Genomic DNA, 22654 nt, shown 5'->3' with positions numbered 1-22654 from the left:
TACTTTACATCTTGTTCCCTGATTTCAAGAAACCAGCACTACATTTTCCATGAGCTTAATCATACACTCCTGACGTAACTGCAATTGTTGAATAATAAAAGGCAGGGCACTGATCAGAGAAGGAGAAGCCAGGACAAAGCAAACTGAGATCACTGCCTAAATTGGCAAGAATCAACACAAAACAAGGCTGCATTTAACAAATTGGTTAAATCACAGCACATAAGTCATGTTTTTGAGAGGGGTTAATTTACACTATGTGCTAATTAAGCCAAGTGAAATAAATACAGAAGTTATGAATAATCTCACTGAAGAGTGTTACATTTGGAAGGAAAACGATTTAACTGAAGCCAAAATTACAGTCACCTTCAATAATTACATTTCCAGCACCGTAAATTTTTTTCCATCACAACACTGCAAGTAATTCTGTATTAGCATTTACATTATTAAACTCCAGCACATTAACTAAACTGTTGTTTATAGTTTTTGTCAGTGGTTAATACTACTACAAATTGATGATCCTTTGGGTCAGTCCTAGGAAGCACAATTTCATCAGATATTTTTCAATCTAATGAACTCTTGTACCAAGCCTGGGGTAATCACTCATTTCTCCCAGTTGTTTTTGTCATTTCCCCCATTGTTTTTGTCATCACATCACGAAAGTACAGCAAAGTCTGAAGGGAGTGATACTTATGGGAAAAGCATTAGTGCAGGCATCAGCTTCTCAAGGCACTATCCCCCAGCTCTTCCACTGCCCTGAGCACTTCTAGCTCAGGCTCACTTTCTCTAGCTGCAGAAAATCCTACATTGCTGTTGCTGCTTTGCACATTTCTTTCCACTGTAGCTCCATGAGAGGAGGCCCCTACTCTGATCCAGTTTGTTGCCCTGTTTAATCTTTGATACATTTTTGCTCCTTCACTGCTGTGATAGTCTCTCTTTCTCCTGCCTCCTCCTCTTGTCGTGTTTCTGGCACATTGCCCTCTGGGTGGGGAGGCCACCGATGAGTATTCAGTCCCCTGTGGTTGCTGACCACACCGAGCTGCTCCAAGCCCCTTGCAGGATGGACTGTTCCAGCTCCCTTAAAAACCCCTGTCCCTGTGGGTAGCAGCCAGCTCACTGTTCTGCACACCTTCCACTTGGAAGGAGGGTCACCCCAGGTAACCGTGTTACTGTTTTTCATTGGTGGGGCTCTGCTAAGATGTCCTTTCCAGCCCTGCAAGTAATGCAGTGCCATAAAAGTGATGCTCACCAAACCAGGGGGAGGGCTACAGGACAGCTTTTGCAAAATGACTGCTCTGTGACTGCCATTCAGGCCAGGTTATCCTTCCCCTTCACGCTCAAGCTTATGTTTGCAGACAGGAATGAAGAACAGGCCTGAGACACAGTCCACAGGGTAGATCACGGCAGCTTGTGTGGCAGCTTTAGTTAATTAGACAAGCCATGCTAGACCAGCGAAATACCACGCTCACCTCAGGCTCAACTGCACAGTGCAGAAGAACCTCAATATCCTGCCTGCATAAGCCAGCAAGGCCATGTGGCAGGGGAGCACATAGCAACACGTGGTACTGCCAGGGCTGAGCTAGAACAGCTGCATTGTCCGGATGCTGCATGCACTTGGCAAAATAGTTATTAACACAAACTGAGTTACAGCAATTGCTTTTTCCATGGAACATGTCCACAAAAGTGGGAATCAACGGCTAATTCCGGAATTTGTGATTGCCCTATATGTCAGGATATGTTGCTGAGTTACTCCTGTCATCCCTCTGGACATTCTCACAAACAAAGACAGCAGTAGTCTACCTACAGCTGCCTGACACGTGTGTGTATTACTTGTCCCAATAGGAGGAATAAATAAATTACCCCCAAATTGTCAGTGAGATACCATGCTAAGTGCAAACGTTGTCACCTCCTTGGTACCAGGTTCCATACTTTGCTGATTATATTTATTCTCACACAGGTCATCACAGCAAATGCCCTTTTCACTGAGTCTGGCCCTATATGAACTGTTCATCTGGCAGAGAAGCATTACTCTTTTCAGAGATCAAAAGAGTCAAAGAACAGAAACTGCAACAGAAACTATCTATCTGGGCTATGTCTACGAGTAGTTGCAACTCAGCTGTGATATGCCAAGGGAGAGGGGCGAACCTGTGCTGGGACAATGCTTCACAAGGTGAGCAGAGCTGGCTAGATGTCCTTCACAAAAAGTGTCCTGGTGACTTCCCAGCCATGATTGAGAAATGAGATAACCATCTCTTCCATGAGCACTCATCAGATAACTAGCTACCCATTAGGTTGGGAACACGTAGTACCTCTGGAACAAAAAGAAGAGAAAAATATGATATAATGATAACACAAAAAGAACATTAAGCAGCATCTCTGTGCTTCAGACTTGGCTGAGGAGTCAAATACCCTTTACAGGTAACTTTATGCTTCACAGTTACTGCTACTAAGCACATTACAAAAATAATCGCTCTTCTGTTTCTCTTCTCCCTTCACAGTCCCCAACCTCCACTTCTTAACAGGAGTGGGGAGATGTGGGCATAATATTATTTCCCTGCCAGTCCACACCATAGGTACCACTTATTTCTCCTGAATCATTTCTCATGGCTAGAAAGGTTCCTGCCTGTGTGCCTAGATGTATTTTGAGCTTTCAAGGAGTAAAGACTGAGAGAAAAAGGGCAAGTATAAGAAAAAGAGTTTATGTAAGAAGTATAAGAAACCAAGTATATGATACAGTTTGTTCCTCAACTAGTTGGCATAGCTAGCTTTACTGCCTATTTCCCATTAGTCAGCCTGGCAGAAAACCATGACGAAGATTTTTGCCCTACCTTCACCGTCGGCCATTGCATCAGTGAGAGTGCACTGCACAGGTGGGAGGCCAATATGCTCCTGGCAAAGGAGGAAAGAAGCAACCACTAACAATTAGTGACACTAACATTAATGTCACCTTGTTCCTCACCCTAGCTCTCAATGTGACTACTCTGCTCCTTTGCTTCCTACAGTGAATCTTAGATGATTCCTCCTGATTTGCAAGTAGCCATAGTAAAGGAAAGGGGGGGGGGGGGGAAGACATAGTGAAAAGGAGGATGTGTCAATTCAGAGCTTCAGCATCAATGAAGCTGAAGACTTCCTGGAGACATCAATGAAGCTTAGATCAGACTCACATAGAGGAGGGGTGACAGGCAGCCATTTATGTGTTTTCACTGCATATTTCATACTTCCAGATGGGACAGTAATACTGTTTGGGATGAGAAAAGTCTGCCTGAACAAGGCAGGCAGAGCCCCGCACTCTTCAAAGCCAATAGAAAAGCTGAAAGGTATTTTTCCTATCAGCAAGAGATTTTTCATGCCCTCACCACATGCTCTGTTCTCTGGGAATCATCATCTCTTTGGCTGAGAAGCAGAATTCAACCTATGTCCCTAAATCTGGGGTTTGATAGCTGGGAGCAAAGAATCCAAAGCAGAGGGAATAAGGGATGTTAAATTCAGGGTAAGAAACTTCTGGGTCTGCTTCCCAGCAGGAGGTACAGCAGCAAAAACTATGGTTGTCTTTGAAATGCAGCTCAACCTGTATGTGTTCCTTGTACTCTTTATGGAGAAGCGATGGCTGAAAGGGTCGCTGCAGCACACAGGAAAGTCTGTCTTGGAGAAGCCAGCCTTAAAGCAGGCCTTAAAGGCAAGTACTTACCCAGCTATCAAAAAAATAGCGCTTTTCTGTGCCAAACTGCACCAGAGAGAGACCTGCTGGAGACACCTCTCTCCTAGAACTGCCCTTACCAAGTAATGAAGATGAGACACCTTCTGAGACTGAAGTGGCAGGACAGTATATGCAGGAACCAGCTGCTAAAATATAACAAATCACCAGCACAGTGTATCATGTACATCCAAGAGAACTGCAGGGCTTTGGGATGGAAGTGGCTGGACTGCTAAACCCATGAATTCTCTCATTAAAATCAACTGTTCTACTGGAGTAATGAAGGGTAGCAAATGCTGTAAGTTGTTCTAAAAAAGGCACGGGGTCACAGACCACTGAGCTTTACTTTGAATCTGGTAAATTGATTGAATTATCAAGTAAAATTAGAATCACAGGAAAGGACTGGCACAAAGAACTGATTTAGTTTTGCTCCATGATCTTGCCCTATTTCCACTGCTCGTCACTACCTTCAAAGTCCTGTTGATTCTTAAGTCTCCTGCTTAGATCATTCCTTGCTACTCTTCTGTATTTGGCTATGTCCTACAGAAAAATGGCTTTTCATCCTTCCCCATTCCACCTAATTCTGTCCTGGGAAAAACTGCATAAGCCAGTATTTGTATTTATTCATGTAATATCTGTATTGCCATTGCAGGTACTCCAGAGAAAAGCAGCAATAGCAGAAATCATACCCAATGTCCTAGTGATCCAGCACTGGTCCCTCACTTGTCCCAGTCTTAACAGAGGAGAACTGCATATTCTAGGAGGCTAATCACTTAAACTCCTGTAAGAATGGCTTTACCATGTGAAGAACATGCAGCATAAGAACGTTTTAACAGAGTTTTCTACATGAACCCTTATATATTGCCTGAACCAGATGGAGTTTTAGGACTTCAGTTTCCCTGGCAAGATACGCTGAAAAGAATGATCCAGATCCAGCAGGTGTCTTGGTTCTGTGCCTGGAAACTCTTTCCCTGGAAATAGGCAATCCCATCCAGCCATCCTCTCCTTACTAGTTCAGGATTTTTTGTGCTTCAGTATAAAATATTTACCTAATATCTCTTCATGCAGTCTGGTGTCTGGAAACACCACTCTGAAGAAGGCACCAAAGAATTATGCTGATCCTGTACTATTATATCTATTTTGCATATTCATTTAGCACTTAGTGTTTCTAACACCTAATTCTCTAAGCACCAAACACTACCAAGCAGTGACATTAAATGAACACATTAGACTATAATTCATACTTATTACCCATATCACTTTGATCAAACTAACTTCAGTGTTTATTTGGTCACCACCATAGTTAAATTGTTATTCTAATTCCACTCCACATTTTGTTAAGCATTCTGATTTAGCAACTTCCATAACTTTGTTTTCCTTTGTGACTAAGAAATGAGAGTTCCAGATTTTTTTTCTGAGTAGACATTAGCTTCCACGTATCCACACGATGCCAATACAATTCACTTTCAAACTCCTAAGGTCTAAATTTCCCTGTTTGGATCTCTGGAAAATTTGAGCACCCTCTGCAAGGTCACTGCAATGCTCTCTTTTCACTTTAGTCCCAAGTCCAAGTGGATATTAGGATTTATAAAGCTTATGGCCATTATGGCCTGAGAAGTGGAGCATCTCTGTTCTTGCCTCTGAGTCACCGTGCACCTGATGCCTCACTAATCCCCAAGTGGTTTGGTGTGCCTCAGCACAGAACAGCTATAATTACTTCTGGAAGCCAGCTGCCAGTCAAGTGGCTAAGAAGTCTGCAGAGCCATTTCCCCAGCCCGCATCGCTGAGTGGGTGGACCATTTGAATACAATACTAAATAGAACAAGACATGGGCGATATATTATCTTTGCAAAGCTGAAGTTGTCACATTTGCAGAATTAATATGGTGTGGCAGGAGATGTAAGGGCCACCTTCTCCATGGAGCTCCCACATCCGTGGAGCCAGACCGCACGAGCACAACGATAAAGAGCCTAGTTTTCCAAAACCACAAATTTCCTGACACGAGATGGGCAACCAGCAGTACATTGCAAGTCCTCTGAGATAAGCACAGAGATGAAAAACTAATGACAGAAATGGGTGAAAACCAGGTATTTCCTACTAAGTCTAAGCGAAACTTTTCTGGGTCTCACTCAAGCACTGTGCCAACAAACCTCTGAATTGTGTTGGAAGTGTTAAGCCCACACTGTGCAGCAAGCCAGGAGCACCTGGGAGCCAAAGAGCACCTGCACCATTTAGCAGATGCTCCTTCTGGGACCTCTGGACAGTATTACGTAAATGACTTTTATTTATTTAACCTCCTCAGTGATCCCTGCACTCTATGGACAAATGGGAGCACCGAGTGCCTGCTCCAAGGAACCCTGCAGCCTAAATTACAGGTAAGTCCCTGCTGCTGTTCAAAGAGGGTTACTTTCTGGGCACATTCCTTTTGCTATGGAAGAAAGGATACATTTAGGATGTAATAAAGAAGATAAAACAACTGCCGCCTTTGCAGAGAAAGCTGCAATACCAGCAGTATCACCATAGGTTCAATCCTGTTCCTCCTCCTCTTCCTTCAAACAGAAGTTAAACTCACCCATTTCCTCCCTTGCACCCTTGCACACTCTCCTTAGAGAAAGAAGTGGCTCAGGACACTATCTCCAAATCAGAGGTTCACTTGGACACGTCCTGCCAAAAAAAAATCCCAGTAGAAGCTGGAGGAAAACATGGAATCTTTTGCTGCTTTGGACAATTTGCAAGGTGGATTTTTTTATATACATGTGTGTGTATACACATAATATATACGTATAATACATACATATATATTGTACACATGCATAATAAAATACACACATATATTTAGTGCTGCATGGGTGCCAGCCAGCTCATGTATTCCCAAGACAGAGAGATGCTGGTGTATGTGTGTGGGGGGGGGGGGAGCCTGACCAGGAAAGGCTGTTTGGAGGAAGCCCAGGAGGCTTCACACTATGTATCCCATTCAAGCTTGACCTTGGTGGAAAGCCCATTGACTGTTCAACACTGTCCACGCAGCCCAGAACTGTCCACAAGCAACTTCACAAGCAAAGACACACAGCAAGCTTTTGTCTCTTCTCCTCCAAACATAAGGTAGAGTCAGTGACCTTCTCTTCACCCCACATGAGAGTCCTCTTTGGGAAAGAGAGGCCATTTGAAGAAAGGGAAGGTATGTCCTGTGCTGGCACTGGGAATCCCACTGAGTGACAGGGAGAAGTTCTACAGCAATTGCTTTGTTTAAAATGCAAAATGTGGATGTGTTTAGAGGACATATCAGCATCAATCACTTTATGCAAATACTGCCTGTGGAGAAGAGTTTCCCCTGTAAGTCACTCCTCACTGCCCTAATCGAGTTAACGCTAGTAACTGAGGGCATGTTGCATGCTGATGGGCCACTGATGGTGCTGTCCCAGGAGAAGATTAATAAAAGGCAGCAGAAGTGCTTAGCCCCAAGCAGGGAGCAAAGTCAGAGGAGGAGGGGACGGGGGAGGACAAGGGTGTCTTTCTGTCTAGCAGTCATTGCCCATTACCACAGACTAAAAAAGCAAAACCTTGCAACCCTCTTCCACAATCACCAGCAGGCTTGCAGAGGAAGGTCAGCACGGATGACACGCACTGATTTGGACAGGAAACATTGCTGACTTGCAGCCTGTAACTTCTCTTCACAGGGGAACATGGATCCATAAAATAGAGGTAAAAAAATCAAATGCAACTCTGCTCCTGTTAAGCTTAGAGGTACCTAAAATAGGGGCCTGCCTCCAGCCTCTGAACACACATAGTCACAGCTGGACTCACAAGCTGACACCAGAAATCAGTTGCAGACAGCATGCAAGGATTTGCTTAGCACATCATAAAGGAGGACAGAGACACATTACAGCACAGGCCCTGACAGCCACTGAGGAGGAAACACCTGTGACTGCATGGGAATGGTTTTCAGGCACCGGCCAAGAAGGCAAGGCCCTGGCAGGAGTGAGTAGTGCCAACCACAAGTTGACTTCTCTGGCAAATGTAGCCCTAGTCCCTTCCTGGCAGATGAACAGTAAGTACTGCTAATGATAGTCATTACCATTATTTCCTCTCTTTCTCAGCGGCAAGAGCAGTAGGAGAAGGAGACTGGGGAGAAAGCAGATGTTTTCACTGCTGCGAGCAGAAAAGGAATGGAGCACTGCTAGTTAGCTTGCTTTTCATCCATGCACAGATAGTAGTTTTACTGCTTACTCTTTCCCCTTCTCTTCCTAGTCAACTCCTAAGCTTGCCAGCTCTCAGCTTCTCTCTCAGCCACACTTGCTTCCTGCATCAAACTGTTGCCAGTAGTTTCCCTCAGCGTCCTGTTGCAAAGACTTCTGCCCTGAGCTCCTCTCCCACCATGCCTGCTCTGCTCAGAACTTGAGTTATTGTCCCATGACTCCTGTACATCTGAGTTACTGTCAGATCTTTGCTGAGTGGGAATCTTCTCTTTTATGTATCTGTAAAGTGCTTAGAACATTTATATTGCTCTATAAATAAGGATAGTAAGAGTCTAACGCTGGCAGCTCTGGCAGATGCATAGGCAATGATGACAGCCTGCCCATGGAGTGAGATCATTCTGCTTACTGGAAGATTCCATACCACAACAAGCTTCTGCTTGGAATCCAATCCATATCAAAATCCTTCTGAGCCTAGCAAGAGCAAAGCTGGTGCTGTGTTAGGGAGCTGACTTAAGCCAAAAGTTCTCAGCATTGCACTTCCATCTGGCAGGCAATAGAGAGTTGCAGAGTTTGTATGAGAAGTACCGCCCAGATATGCCAGTCAGTGAAGAGTAATTTTTGCTCTCCTAGAAAACGCCTAAATAGTGCAGGTCAACCTGGTTCATAAGGAGCTTAAAATCAGAGATGGTGCCACCAACCCAGCTGCAGATTTGTAATGCATGCACTTCTAAACCACTACGAGGATTATTTTAGGACATGGATACAAGACAGAAGATGGCAGGATGCTCTTTCAGTTATGTTCTAGCCCCATATATTCCACAGCTCTGACACAGGCAGTTTTGACACAGGCAGCCCAAGCAGCTTTGAGGGACTTACAATGAGTTGAAGGGTAGGGATTTTGCACACCACATCCCTTTCTCTGTCTCTAGCATTTGAATGCTTATGTCCTTCCACAGGCACCAGCTGTATGAGAGTTCCCCAGACCGAGGACCAGCTACCATCTCTATGGGATAAAGATCAGCTATCAGATAAAGTTGCCATCAGCTCTCTACTCTGTGACTGGAGTTGCTTCTCCAAAGCTCAAGAGCCGAAACCCAGTCAAACCATCACCATACATCACAGCAGTCACTTTGGGGCTAGTACCCAGTGGGAAGACAGTTTGTTTCTGGCATACAAGCTGTTTTCCTGCTGGGGCAGGAGTGGAGGGTGGAGCAGAAAACCTAGCATAGAGGAAGGGCTGGTGAGCAGCAGGTTCTGGCTTTACAAGAGGATGATAAATGATAACAGCATTAGGAACAAAACCAAACATCTTTCATGCTGTCAGAGCAATGAAGCCAGCACATAACAAGACATGGGCACAGGGCAGTGTAGTTGCTTTCCAGAGAAGTGCACAACTATCAAGTTACTTCTGCTCTGAGTCAACAGACCAATTCATCTTCCCGGGGTTCCTGTAGAAGAGGACAGGGGATAAAGGGTTAGTCATTTCTCTCCACTTAGCTAAGAGCTGCAGCTGCTCCACAGTGCACTAAATTCAATAGGGTCATGTCAGGTAGTGCTGGATGCCAGCGCAGCAATGCTGTAAGAGGATGTGGACCGGAGAGTCCTAGCTGGACTTCTTCCCACACAGCCCTAGTAGTTACCAAAGAGTATTGTGAGGGCACTAGCTTAACACAGAAAGGAACAAACAGTCCAGAAGATGAGGACCACAGTATCTAATCCCCTTCAGTGTTCCCCCAGATTCAGACTCCACAGAAAGCTTTGCCTCCCTGCAGATGAGCAAAAAGCCCCCTTCCTGGGGTTTACCTCTTCTTCACAGGAGGAGGTCACCAGAGCAATAACAGTAGTTGGTGAAGGCAAGGATGCAAAAGCAATTCCTTCTATCAGTCTTCGTGAAGAACAGGTTCAATGAATTATTGTAGTTGCCCTCCTGTCTTTGTTGTAGTCCAAGACTTGGCAGTGAGGAAAAGATTAATGGCCAGTGCAGAATTAAGAATGAGATGGAGTGTCATGCCTGGTTTTGCTTTTACCAGCTCCCAGTCATCTCCTTCTATGCCCAAAGTTGTCCCTTTGGGCATACAATCAAACAGAAAACATGACACTCAGTGAACGTATATGCACGTAGCCAGGAGGACTCTCAAGTACTACTGGCTTGGCAGACCATTCTTCTCAATATTAAGTGGTGCTGGCAAATCATTCCTGTTAAACTCCAGTTCTCCTTAACAGAAGAGTAATAATACTTGATGATTCTTCCCCTGACAAACACTTGCTATCTTCCTCTGCTAATGGCAAGGGACATAGACGGCTGTTAACTGTTCTGGGCTTGCATCTGGGGAAATTGAGACACTGTAAGGGAAGTGTATTTGACTTCCAAGGTCAAACACAGCAAAGATTCAAACAGGCTTTCACAAGTCCCTACTCTCCATATTGTTTGCAATCTCTTTGTTTTGTAAGAAGTGTCCTCTCTCAAGATGATCTAAACCCTCTAGCAACTCACATACTTAACCACCACGCTGTCCATGAACTAGGTAGGCATCCTCCCCATCTCACTGCAAACAGCTCTGTAGGCCACATCAAGCAAGAAGGCTCTGCGACACCAGCTTGAGCTTGTCTTCTTTTGGCTGTGAGGACTGCTGGCTGCATTCCCTCCTGCCATGAAGGGTGGCCACGGACACAGAAATTTAAACAGAATTAATTGCTTTGCTAAATACACCCTATGCTGAAGAACACATCAAAATGGGGAAAATGGGAAAGTTCAATGGAAAAGGCCTTTGCAGTCAGGCATGAATGAGATGTCTCATGTGACAAAATGCAATAGAAAATCTAAGTCCAACCTGGAAGAAGGCAGCAAAAAGGAACGTACAAATTCACACACCAGGTAGAAATGAGAGGTCTGGGGAATCCTGAAACCATCCACTGAACCCATTAAAAGTACCTTTGTGGGAAGTAGAATGAATGAATCCCACTATGTATTTATGCCTTGTGCTGAATTTACTATGCTGCACATAGAAACAGGTGAACTCCACTCAGTTTTCCCCACAGCTAGGCACTCTTTTTGCAGCACTGTCTTGTCCATCTAACAAGGAATGAGGTTAGGAAACCTTTAGTGCAGACACTGAAAAACTGTTTTCTCTGTCCAGGGAAACTGTTGGGAACTGGCACATTTAAGATCTCTGCATCTCTTTCAGGTAAATTAAACTGGGGGTGGGAGGTTCAAAAGTTATTGTGAGGAATGAGTGAAAAAATATGTACAGTCACAGACAGTGCGATCACCCGAGCCTTGTTTCATTTGGAAATGAGGCTTGAAGGAATTAAAATCTTCTATGCACCTACTGGAAATAGAAAGTTTACCAGAAAAATTATGGGTCTTGAATTATATTTGTATTAAAAGAAGGAGATTAAAGAAGACAATGACACTAAGAAAAGAGCACCACTTCTTTGGCACCAATAATTTTGAGCAGAGATCAAACTTGGAATTAATTCTTTTCAGATGATAAGGATGAAGCTTGGAAACAGCAAGGCTCAAAGTAGGAAGAACTGGAAAAAATAATAAACTGAAAAGAAATAGTCTCCTAGGATTTTGTGATTTGTTTGGGACCCCTGAAGAAAATGAAGAGTAGAGCAGCCCATTATAGAAGTAGAATTTGCTGCTCTACAAAGTAAATTCCAGACACCCACCCAGCCTCTATAGCACAGTAAAATGGCTGAGGTTGCTGGAATTAGTCAGGGCAAAATCAGGCCACACAAAGAAAAAAGAGCTTCCTCTGGTAACCTAACTAATGATATTCAGCATGTCTGTGCATTTCTCCACTGCTGGATATGTGACCATTTGTTTAACCACTCCTGGCCTTCTATTTCAAATAAGGATTAATAACAACGAAGATACCTTGTCTGCCAGATACCTGAAGCTTTGAATTGCATTTTTCATGGTGGGCTTGGCCCTTTTTCCCCCTCACACATCAGCTGTCTTTCTGCATTCTGCATGGCTTACTCTAGCTCTGGGTCTGGGGACATGATTTCTCCCCAAGTCAAAGTGGATGTTTCAAGACCTATGCCTGATATGGAAAGCAACATGAGTCTTACTGCAGCAATGCTAACATTAATTCCCAATAAAGTCATGCACTGAACAGCCTAGCAGGCTCCTGAACTGGAAAACTGGGAGCAAAAGAGGAGTTTGAAAGTAAGGAATACTGGTCCTGTTGGATCTCAGGTGACCCACTGAGATCTTTACTGGTTGTAAATAAAACAACACCCATGATGGGAGTGAATGTCTGGGTGAAGCAGTTGTTAGGGAAGTAAGAAAAATATCCAGCTGTGTCTGAGAAAAATCTAGGATATATGAAAAATCTAGGATATATGAAAGCCTAAGCCATAAGCCAAAAGCCTATACCACAAATCATAAAGATGTCTTGTCCCTCAATGATGATCTTATGGAAGCATTTTCTACCCAAGCACCAGTGCTCCTCCACAGGGAATGCAGCTGGTCTTGGTCTACCATCCCCACTGCTATTCCCATGTCATTCCAGCTAGGATAGCTGTGCAATTCTCCATCCTCTACAGCCAAGCACTCATCTCCTCTAGTTCCTCTCAGTCCAATTCTGGACCTTTCTTGTCACATACAACAGATTTTTAAAATGCATATTTAACTTCACAGAATTTATGTGCCACTGAGGAGAAATTCACACCCTCCTCCCAAATGAAAGAAGGAAGAAATAAAATCCTGTCCTTGACTTAACCTTTTACATGCACTGTCTCAGCAAGGATGGAATTCATTTGGTAATAGTTCATTGTAGCTTTATTTCTAAATCACAAGTGACCAGTGCCTGACCTAAAGGCCAATTATAGCCTCCATAACTGTACAGCAGTATGGAATAGCCTGCTGACTCTTTTATCACTCAAATAGTTCCTAGAGATTCTTTCTAAAGGACCCACTGTGCAATGCTCAACTCAGACTATTTGTTCGAGTTCTGTGGATCACCACATGGTTTGCTATGTAGTTTTCCTGAGTTGCACCTCTTTGTCCAGACACAGAGGACCTTTCATTTATTGCACTGGACCCTATCATCAATGTGTTCATGAGGAAAGAAGTGGGTTTCAGTTCCAGCTGTCTACAAGGTCCACAGCTCAAGGCAGCTTGCTCCACTGAACAGCACTCCATAAAGTGTTGTTCCCACAGGAGGTGCTGGGTACCCCACAGGAGCACACACAGGGTTAACATTCTTGAATTTCTTCCCAGAGACAAATGGTTTGTGTTGAGGAACTGCTGCTGGGAAGAAAAAAAAAAAAAGCCCCTTTTTTATTATTCCAAGGTGCATTTTAATTTGCACAAGCGACATTGTGTCTGTGATGGATTACACGAAGGGAAACATTACAGCCCAGCAAGCTTGGCAAGAAAAAAAAATAGGGGAGATATGGGGAGGATTAAAAACAACCTATTGCAATGCAGAATTCTGATAAGGGGTCCATGGTGCCTTTAGAGCAGGAGCAGGTGGAACTCAGAGTACCAAGAGAGAGAAGAGGCATGGCATAGGGTGAGAGAAGGGGAGCAAGGTGGGAGCAGAGACTGGAACAGACTCCTTGGTAATGTAGTCCACTCTCTTCCTGCTACCAGCATAATTGCAGAAGTCCTTTCATAAAAGGTCAGGCTCCATCTTAAAATCCATTCTGTTTCTTTTCCCTTGGAAGGATGTTACAGAATCTCACTTCTCTTTCTGATGGTTAGAAACCTTCATTTAATTTCCAGACTAATTTATTCTCAGCCAATTTATACCCATTTGTTCTTGTGCCAACATTGTCCTTAAGCTTAAATAGCTGTTCTCTCTCTTGAGGGTTTTGTGGTTTGATGTATTTATAGACAGAAATCATATCCCTCTTTCCTTATTTTGCCTGACTGAACTAGCAAAGCTCTTAATACCCTGTAAAGCAGATTCCCCATATCACTGGTCATCCTAGTACCTTTCTGTGTTCTCTTCCAATTCATACCTGTATTTCTGGGATACTGGTGAATTGTATGTGCTATTTCAGGAGTGGTCATACCAGGCTTTTGGACTATTGTACAATAGTTCCATTTCTTTACTGGAAGCATCTATATGCTGGAAATGTCTCCTGGTTTTGGACCTTTCGTCAGCACCATACTGGTCATTTGGCCAAGGTCATTAATGGTGAAGACAAGACCTGAGAAAAGCCTCCTTTCAGCATAATACTTCCACTTTCAGCACTACCTGTTGCTGTCCCCGCCTTTAGTCTCCCTTATGATTCCTCCGCTAATCACCATGCGGCACCTTATCTAATGATTTTCTGAGCTTGTGATAAACAAGCTCTAGCCAGTTATCTTATCAGAGACAGCTATCTCATTGCTTTTTATCCCATCTTCTTTTCCAGTTGTGCAGGTCTTTTTCCTTTAAGAGAACGAACGTACTGTACAAGCTAGAGAAAAATCCCTCTTGCCTGCTAATAGTGTATGGTTTATGGCACAAAGGTAGGTAATTCTGTCCCCTTGTTGGAGAGAGCACTGGTGATATGCAGTGCTCTCTTTACTACAATATTATATTTTCTTCCACACTCTTCAGGGCCTCAACAGCATAACCAGACTCTTTGTATTCCTCCATTTTTTTTTTTTAATCCAGCCTCTTCTTGTTTTGAACTAATACAAAAAAGCATTCTCCAGAGATATTAGTGCCTGGAATTAAAAAGGACAGATTTCTAGCACTTAGGGATGGAGGCATTTAATAAAAATGCAGCTTGGTAGGTGGTCTGAGAAATGCCCTAACACAGCAGGAAAGACTCAAGAAAGCAAGCTGAATTAGGTACACTGTTGGTAAACCAAATCATCACATTTTTGTACTGTGAATCACAAGGAGTATTTGAAGTAATTGCAGTAAACATTCATCTGTTAATCTACAGGATATATTTTACCATAAAAATCCAGGCACATCCATTAAGAGGAATGAAAAAGACCTACCCAGAACATCCTCATTAATAAGCACATAAATAAAAATAGCCTGGGTACTCCAAAATCTAGCTAAGGTTCAATGCAAAATAGTATCGAGTACCAGCTACTTCCCTGGAAGCTACACAGGCTTAAAATCTTTCCTTGCCAGAAGTTGAAAGCCTGTTGCCATAAGCCCAGAAGGCTTTTACTGCAGAAGATACAGATGAGCCCCTTAGGACCTGTAAGGTCTCTATAGCTGGGCTCTGATGCACCATGTGAATGGTTTCTATTGAAAATATTTGCCCATCAGTGCATGTATATATGTACATACTGCAATGTAAACACGTATCTATTTGCCTCTCCTGTACTTCCATAAATGAAATAAATGACTCCAAACATAATGTGCTTGGTTTTATAAGGCTATCCTTACTTGTCATGAGTAAACTCTACCAGGTCTCACAAAATTATGCTGTATTCTGATTCCTTGTGCTTTGTCAGTAACAGAAGTTCTACTGCTTAAATAATGCCTCACCTGGACTAACGCTACAGACATAATGCAATTCTTCTCCTGCCTCTCTCCACGTGTGTTCTGGGAAGTCACAGATTGGACCCATTCAGTTGGTAAGGGAGGAACAGAATCCTGCACCCTTCCCTACAGCCCTGCTGCCTCAATTGAATTACAAAGTAAAAGATCACAAATGCTTCTTTTTGATTCCAGAGCGAGTAAGGTTAACTCTACCTAACTGCTAACAAGAAGGTAACATATTCAAAGACAGTTTTCAGAAATGTATTTTCCATTTTCCCCATTATCTGGGGCAACCCAGTACTCTCCTTTAATAAAAGACTGTCATCACTTTTCAGAACAGAGCCAAACTCTGCTGCTCTAGAAAGGTCAGTGTTACACTTGCATTCATCATGTCACACAAGTAAGAAATCCCAGAATCAACTTCCAGAAAATGCTAAATGAAAAAAATTTAATAAAATAGAGTATTACTTCTGAAATCCACTTGCCCCTCTGTGCCTCACTGTCCTAAAACCTTCTGCAAGCACACATCTTGCTCTATGCTTGAAGAAACTCTTTCCTCAGAACCCACATTAACTCCACTTCCCCCTGCAGGGGACTGAAGTGTGCTTCTCTATAGAAGTTTCTCACAGAAAAATCAGAAGTATACAGTATTATTTGGAAAATTCAATGACAGCTAATTAATAATTGACAAGTGCTGGGTTAGGAAAAGACTGAATGCATTATATGAGTCATTCAAACTGAATGCTTTAGGCAGCTCAAGTGTTAAGTCCTTCCTGTTCCTTTACACTAATGACACTGTCACTGAAAAACAACAGAACTGAAAAGGATACTAGTGTCTTCCAGGCAGGGATTCTGAAATCCCTCTCTCCCAGTGCATCCCTAAACCTGCCAGCTCCTTTCTCTTCTAAGGGAGGTTTAGGCAAGCAGGCAGCACAGCCTAATTGGTTTCTTTGATGTGACGGACATATGAGGGGATCGGTTAAAAAGCCCCATGATAACCTTCCTCACTAAGACTGCTTTCAAGACACAGAGGATGTGGCATGAAACATTAATATAGCCTGAAGATCCCTTGATATAGGAAGGATCCTTTCTCACAGTGATAGTATCATAAACATCCAGTCACTTCAGCAAGGTCTACCATCCTTCTGTGGACCAAATAGGAAACTCTCAGAGCTGTTTCTGGAGCACAGACATGCACCCATATGGGTTGGGAGGGAGAAAACTTCTCTCCAAACTCCTGAGAAAAGGGGTGTCACAGTCAGGGTGACAGTAGGGAGAGCAGGCAGCACGGAGAAGCATTGATGGCTGCTGCTCTTGCCATAGTTGCTCTGCAAAGGAAGCCTCAGCTACAACCATTCCCCCACATCAATTGTGAGTTAAAAAAAAACAAAAATTATTCTACCTCAGACTCAGTAGGAATCTACCACTAAAGCTCCCAGATTTGCTCTTGCTCCCAGCTAACAGTCAGTACTGTTTCAAGTAGGGAAAGGACAGCTGGTGTCACATAGACGGTTGGGAGGTAGTAAAGAGAATACAGGGCCCTTGTTTCTTGTAAGGGGGTCCCTGGGGAAGCTACCTAACAAGATTCAAAGAAAGATGACTTAGGGCAAACCCAGAAGTCTCAGCTTGCAGTCTTATACAACTCTGCCAGGTTTCAGACTATTCTGTGCCTCTGTTTGGACTCAGACCATGCATGTTTACTTACTGCCTTGATACCATATCAGTATTTTTCCAGAAAAACACAAGCAGGAAGCAAACAGTGATTTCTAGCATCCAAAGCCTGAAACCAACAACAAGAAAATCTTTAAAAGCTCTTTGCCTGCCAGTGGAGCTGTCAGAGCATCTAAAAATGTAAGTTTAAAAAAGCCTGATTCAAGGCAAGCTAAGGTGACTGCCTCTTTCTCTAGAAAGAGACTTCTGTGAAATAGTAGGGTTTTCTAGAGAAATCTCTGAACATTAAATCACTCACTCTGAGTTTTTAACAATGTGATAGCATAGCAAGGTAGCGGATCTGACATGTCCGGGTTTGGTATATGCCAGGTGCCTGGGAGGAGCCAGCTGGAAGATTAGTCTACTATTGAACTACCTTTTCAAAATGATATTAAAAAATATAGGTTGAGCCTAACAAGGCCCCTGGTGTTTCAGATGCTAACCCAGTGACCATATTACAGAGTTGCCCTACATGCATGAAATCTCAGTTGCCCTACAAGTCATGAAACAAGTTATGGGCTAATTCCACAAATAATGGATGACTTTGCCAATGTTCAGTAAAATCCTTTACATTATTAAAAACATCAGTGTCAGGTTACAATTACTAAAGAAGTCCCAAGTCACACAAGGCTTTAGAGATTATACCCAAAACTTTGGGATGAAGTTTATGTGTCTATGGACTATTGTCCTGAAAAAAAATGAATTGAAAGGTTTGCTCTCACTAACAATCTGGGGGCTCCCAGCCCCTCCTGAGCCTGCTAGAGAGCTGCACAAGCTCTACTTTTGCTACAGAAAATAGGACATGTTGGAAACACCTTGCACAAGAACCATTTGTGTAACTTCCCTTTCTGATTCTTTGCCAGCAACTTTCCTCCACAGCTCTAGCAAAAGAGGATCACCACAGTCATCTTCATGACTACACAGACAGGATGTACACAGCAGAGAATGGGATACTCCCAAGTCAGGAATAATTCAGTTTCTGTTATAACAGTTTCCACTGCTATGTCAGCCCACTGCTGAACACCTGAAAACAACGTATCCTTCCTTATGGCACAGATTCTTCTTTCTTCATTGTTTTTTTAATGATAAAAAGTAGTATTATTAAAGACAGGCAAACAAAATACACTTCATCCTTGACAAGTTTTGACCTTGAGCCAGCAGCTTCCCCTGCATCTCAGAAGCATGGTTTTCTTTTTAGGCTTTATTTTCATGTAGGATTAAGAATTGCCTTGTATTGCTCTTCCTAGAAAATTATTTCAAATGTGGAGTCCACCACTGCACACTTTTTTGGATGCACTTAACAGTGCCCAACATAATGTCTTTTGGTCCACAGGAAGATGCTGTAGGATGAAGCCAATTTTCCACCCACTCCAAGTCACTCTCTTATGTATAGATTGCCCAGCCCAGTGTACACAGGGCTCAGAGTATCATTGGTCCTTAGGGTGATGTGGAGTAGTATTATTGATTACTGAGTTACTTAGTGAGTGCCAGCAACCATTCTTTGCCTGACAGGACAGAAGGAGTGTATATGAATCATGTGGGATAGGAATGACTTGTGTCATGCTCAGTTAGCTCCTTTATTTCTTTACTGAAAGATGCCTGTGATACTTCTTGGTCAGAAAATAACACTAAGGGCTTCAAAGAATGAAAATAAAGATAAAATGAGAATGAAGAGGGGAAATGAGAACACAGATGATTTCCTTTACCCTTTCCCTGAAAAGAAAAATGATAAACTACCAAATAAACAAACTCACGTGTTCCCTTTGCCACCCTTGTTTTGCTTTAAAGGCCTTATGTCAAGAAGCTGCACTATAATTAACTCCTGTTAACTCATACATAAAGGCTACTGCTCCTCAGATGGAGATGGCCATACCCACTGCAGAGCATGCCAGCTATCTCCTTGCTCATGGGTTCTGGCACCAGCCAATTCCATTGTGTGATTTATCACCTGGTAATCCATCTCCTCCATCCATTATCCTGCACAAAACCCAGCTCTGGACAGCTGCTTTCTCTGCAGAGCTGTCACTTTGCCTACCCTGTTCTCAGCAGGGCAAGGGAGTTTTGTCTTTTTAGATTCAGTAAGCCTCATGACAATTTGGTTGAATATCTTACAGGTAGAAATAACAGCTCTGTGCACATTAGATTAGACTGATGACCTGCGTAAACCTTTCTCTTCAGCTGGGATAGCTCTTCCAACTTAGGATTTGCCAGCATCTATTAGATTTGTGCAAGTTAGCACTCCTGAACCTTTTTTAATATCCACAGGCTATTTAAGAATCAATTAATGAAGCCTACAAAAACTATTTTACTGAAATCAAACAGATCTGTTGCCTCTATGCTGAACTGATAAACATGACAAACAGTGATTTCAAGTGCTCGAACTGCAGCTAGTACAATTATTCAGCAATAATTTATATTGTGAAACAATATATAAGCAAAACAATGTATTATTGCATGTCAATTCTTTGAGCTTGAAATACAGTTTCAGGATTCTTGCATATGCAATCCATGTGCACATCCATACAGCATCTAAATACTTCACCAGACTTACGTAGTAGTCCTTAAGTAGTATCAAAGGTTTTTATATTAGAAAGGTATAGCTATATCAGTAAAATCAACACATTCTCCTAATGCTGATATTTGCTTGTTACAGCAAGCTTGGTTTAAGCTGGTTTGGTGTATGGAATCAATGAAGGCAACAAAAGTTTCTTTTGTGCATCTAGTCTAAATTCTCAGGGTTGGGGCCCGTATCAGCGCCTCCATATTTGTGTGACAGCCAGGCTAGAACTGCTCCAGTGCAAACATTAGCACTAGTGAAGCATATGAAGAAAAAGAACACACTGCAGTAGAAATTAAAGTTCTCCTGCCTGCAGCTGTGCAGCTCAAAAAAGCTCTGTGTACAATAAAGATAAAGGGGAAAATGGTAAAACACAATGTTTAGCTTCAAAGACTCAACAAAAAGCAACACATCCTCTCAAGAACAAGACTTTCACCTTTGGTACAGCTGTACTGGATCTAGAATTTGTCATGTGCTTAGGGACAGGACTCACAAATCCAAAGAGAGCTCAGCTTGGGGAAAATAATTAATTTCTATTCCTCTCCTTCAGCTCAGTCAACCTCATGGGGGGAGATGCCAGAAAGCATTACTGCCCTCCTGTTCTTCACATTAAAAAAAGAAAAAAGTAGGTGAGGAGGTAAAAGGGAAACAAAGATGTAGAAAGAAGCTGGGGAGGGGAGGAGCAGGGACGGGAAGCTGAGAAGCAAGAAGAAAAAAAGCATTCGTAAAATTAAAAGGCAGGGCCCCATCAGATTATGTCGGGCAGGGGAAAGCGTGTAGTAGGCAGGAGTAATGGGTAATCGGAGCAGAAGTGAAGAAGGGGATGATTTATGGGAGCATGGAGACAGGGGTGGAATAATTTTTGGAGCAGAACGGGGAACTTACTGAACGCCTGAAACTCAGCTACTTATCCACTCGTTCTCGTGATAAATTAGCTCTTGTTTAAAGTAACCGGAGCTCCATTTTTCATTCTGATTACTACACTTGATATCTCTCTCTCTCCTTCTGTTTCTCTCTGACCACTGCCCCTTAGCAGGTTCTCTGAGCTGAGGCAATGGGTTTATGGGAACTCTTCACCCCTCCATTACACTGTTCACACCCCCCCCCCCCTTCCAATTACTGTGGGATTAACTCTTTAAGTTTCTGTGTGCTTCTCTGAGCTGCTTCAACTGTTTCTCAGGGTTGACCTGGGAGCATATGGAATATGATCTTCCATTTATGCTATGGTGGGGGAAGGTGCATGTGTGTGCAGTGCTTGCATGCATACGGAACGAGCACAGTGGTATGTCCTGGCTTCCAGCGTTTGCGCATGTGTTTGCCACATTCGGAAAGCAGCAACGTTTCTGGCCTAGAGCACATCCGGTTATGACTAGGAATGATTTATTTTACAGTACCACCCAAAGCCACCACACCTCCCAGAGGCTCAAGGTCTCACTATTCAGTTTACCACTCAAATCCATACGAAGACTCAGGTGAGACAACAGGCAAGACTGAAGCAAGTGACAGAAAGGAGGTGACATACAGAGACAGACTTGCCACAAGTGAGTAGATGATTTTAAGATAAACTCATATAAAGACACGCTTTCAATAAAAACTTGCAGGACAAATAAGTACTAATAAGTATCAGGTTTCCTATTGACACCTGTTTTGTTTTTTTTTCTCCTAAAAGCATCAGAATACTGAAGTGGATCACAGGGAAAGATTTGAAGAATTAAGTGGTTTTGCCAGTCTGTTCAGGGAATACAAAAGACAAAAGGTACCACAGTAGACAGACCAGCTAGGTTTCTGCTCCCTCCCTTTATACGTGAGAAAAACTTGCAGAGCAAATTGCTGAGAATTCTGAGAAATAAAATATAAGAACAGACAAGCCAGGAGTTGGCCTGTTATCGACAATAGTCTAGAACTAGAATATAAAAAGAAAGGGTTATTCACTGAAATTAAAAGTTGACAAAGTAATTAGCTGGTGCAACCTTCACCTCAGCTGTTACTAATGCCAGGAGCTAGGCACAATTGAAAAGGATAAGGCAGGTATAAGGACATATCTAGACTTATGTTGGTTGGTGTGGACACACACCCGAACAAGAAGTCAATTTCTACGAATACAGTCTCAGCAGATGTGACCCCACAGTCCATCTGTTTCTTAACTATGCCCTGCCAGGAGTCCCTGCACCTTCTCAACTCATGTTGTGTCAGTCACAGCAAAAGACAAGGTATCAGGTTAGTAAAGGACACCAGATCTGACACATCACAGCAACACATGACCTCCCATATAGGGCAGCACAGCCATAAAGCCTTGCTGAACAAATAGGCTGCTTGCCTGACGCAGCTTACACTCAGTGTAAATTCTATCACATATTACAGGACACAACATTGGTTAAACCACACATTCAGCTCTAGCTCTTGTGAAGGAGCCATATTCTGATGAATGGTATCTGTCTGATTTGCTGCTACTGTGTGCTCTGTGACACTCCTCTACAACCATCCTGAGTACACTCTCCTAGGTACAGTTCAGTTAAATCACACTGACCCACATTCAAGATTGAGCTAATTATAGTAAAGCTAACGTAAATATAACTCATATTTCTTACATTTCTGTAGCCAGCAGGTAGTATAACCACACATCATCATCTTTATGCCAGAGGACATGAATGTTACGGATAGGTACTTTTCCAAATGAGAAGATGGACCTCAACAAAAGTTATTCATATTACAGTCTCTCAGTACAGTCCTTTTTCGTATGGGCTTTCAATGCTTCTTCTATAAACGTAAAGATCTCCAAGTTCAAGCAGAGCAATCCCATCTCCATTGCCTCCTTATTCATACTACTACAGAACTGTGCGCTACATGAACAACCTGGTAGCACTGGACTCCTGTTACTACCTTTGTTAGTGTAAGAGGCATTCTTTGAATAGATAACTACAGCTTGAGTTATGAGGTGTTTAGGAGGAAAGACCAGGTAAGGTAAAAAACTAGAGAAAAGCTATAAGCACTGTCATTACCAAAACCAGTAGGTGGGCAGGCTGCTTGGAAACAATGATGGAGTCTC

At 42.9% G+C, this 22654-nt stretch overlaps 1 long non-coding RNA gene across 1 annotated transcript in view; it reads right to left on the bottom strand.

Moving 5' to 3' along the window:
- Positions 1 to 2074: 2074 nt before the first annotated feature.
- Positions 2075 to 22654, bottom strand: part of LOC130609544 (uncharacterized) — an 85770-nt gene continuing 65190 nt past the window's right edge. Inside the window, exon 3 of the long non-coding RNA XR_008974810.1 lies at positions 2075 to 2308. This is a non-coding gene — a long non-coding RNA (uncharacterized LOC130609544). The remainder of the gene's footprint in view (positions 2309 to 22654) is intronic.

Source organism: Pezoporus wallicus, unplaced genomic scaffold, assembly GCF_028554395.1.
Source record: "Pezoporus wallicus isolate ANWC-B61680 ecotype Strahan unplaced genomic scaffold, APGP_CSIRO_Pwel_v1 contig_3486, whole genome shotgun sequence".
NCBI lineage: Eukaryota > Metazoa > Chordata > Aves > Psittaciformes > Psittacidae > Pezoporus > Pezoporus wallicus.
Note: the sequence above shows the minus strand (reverse complement) of the source record. Positions and strands in the feature narration are given on the sequence as shown.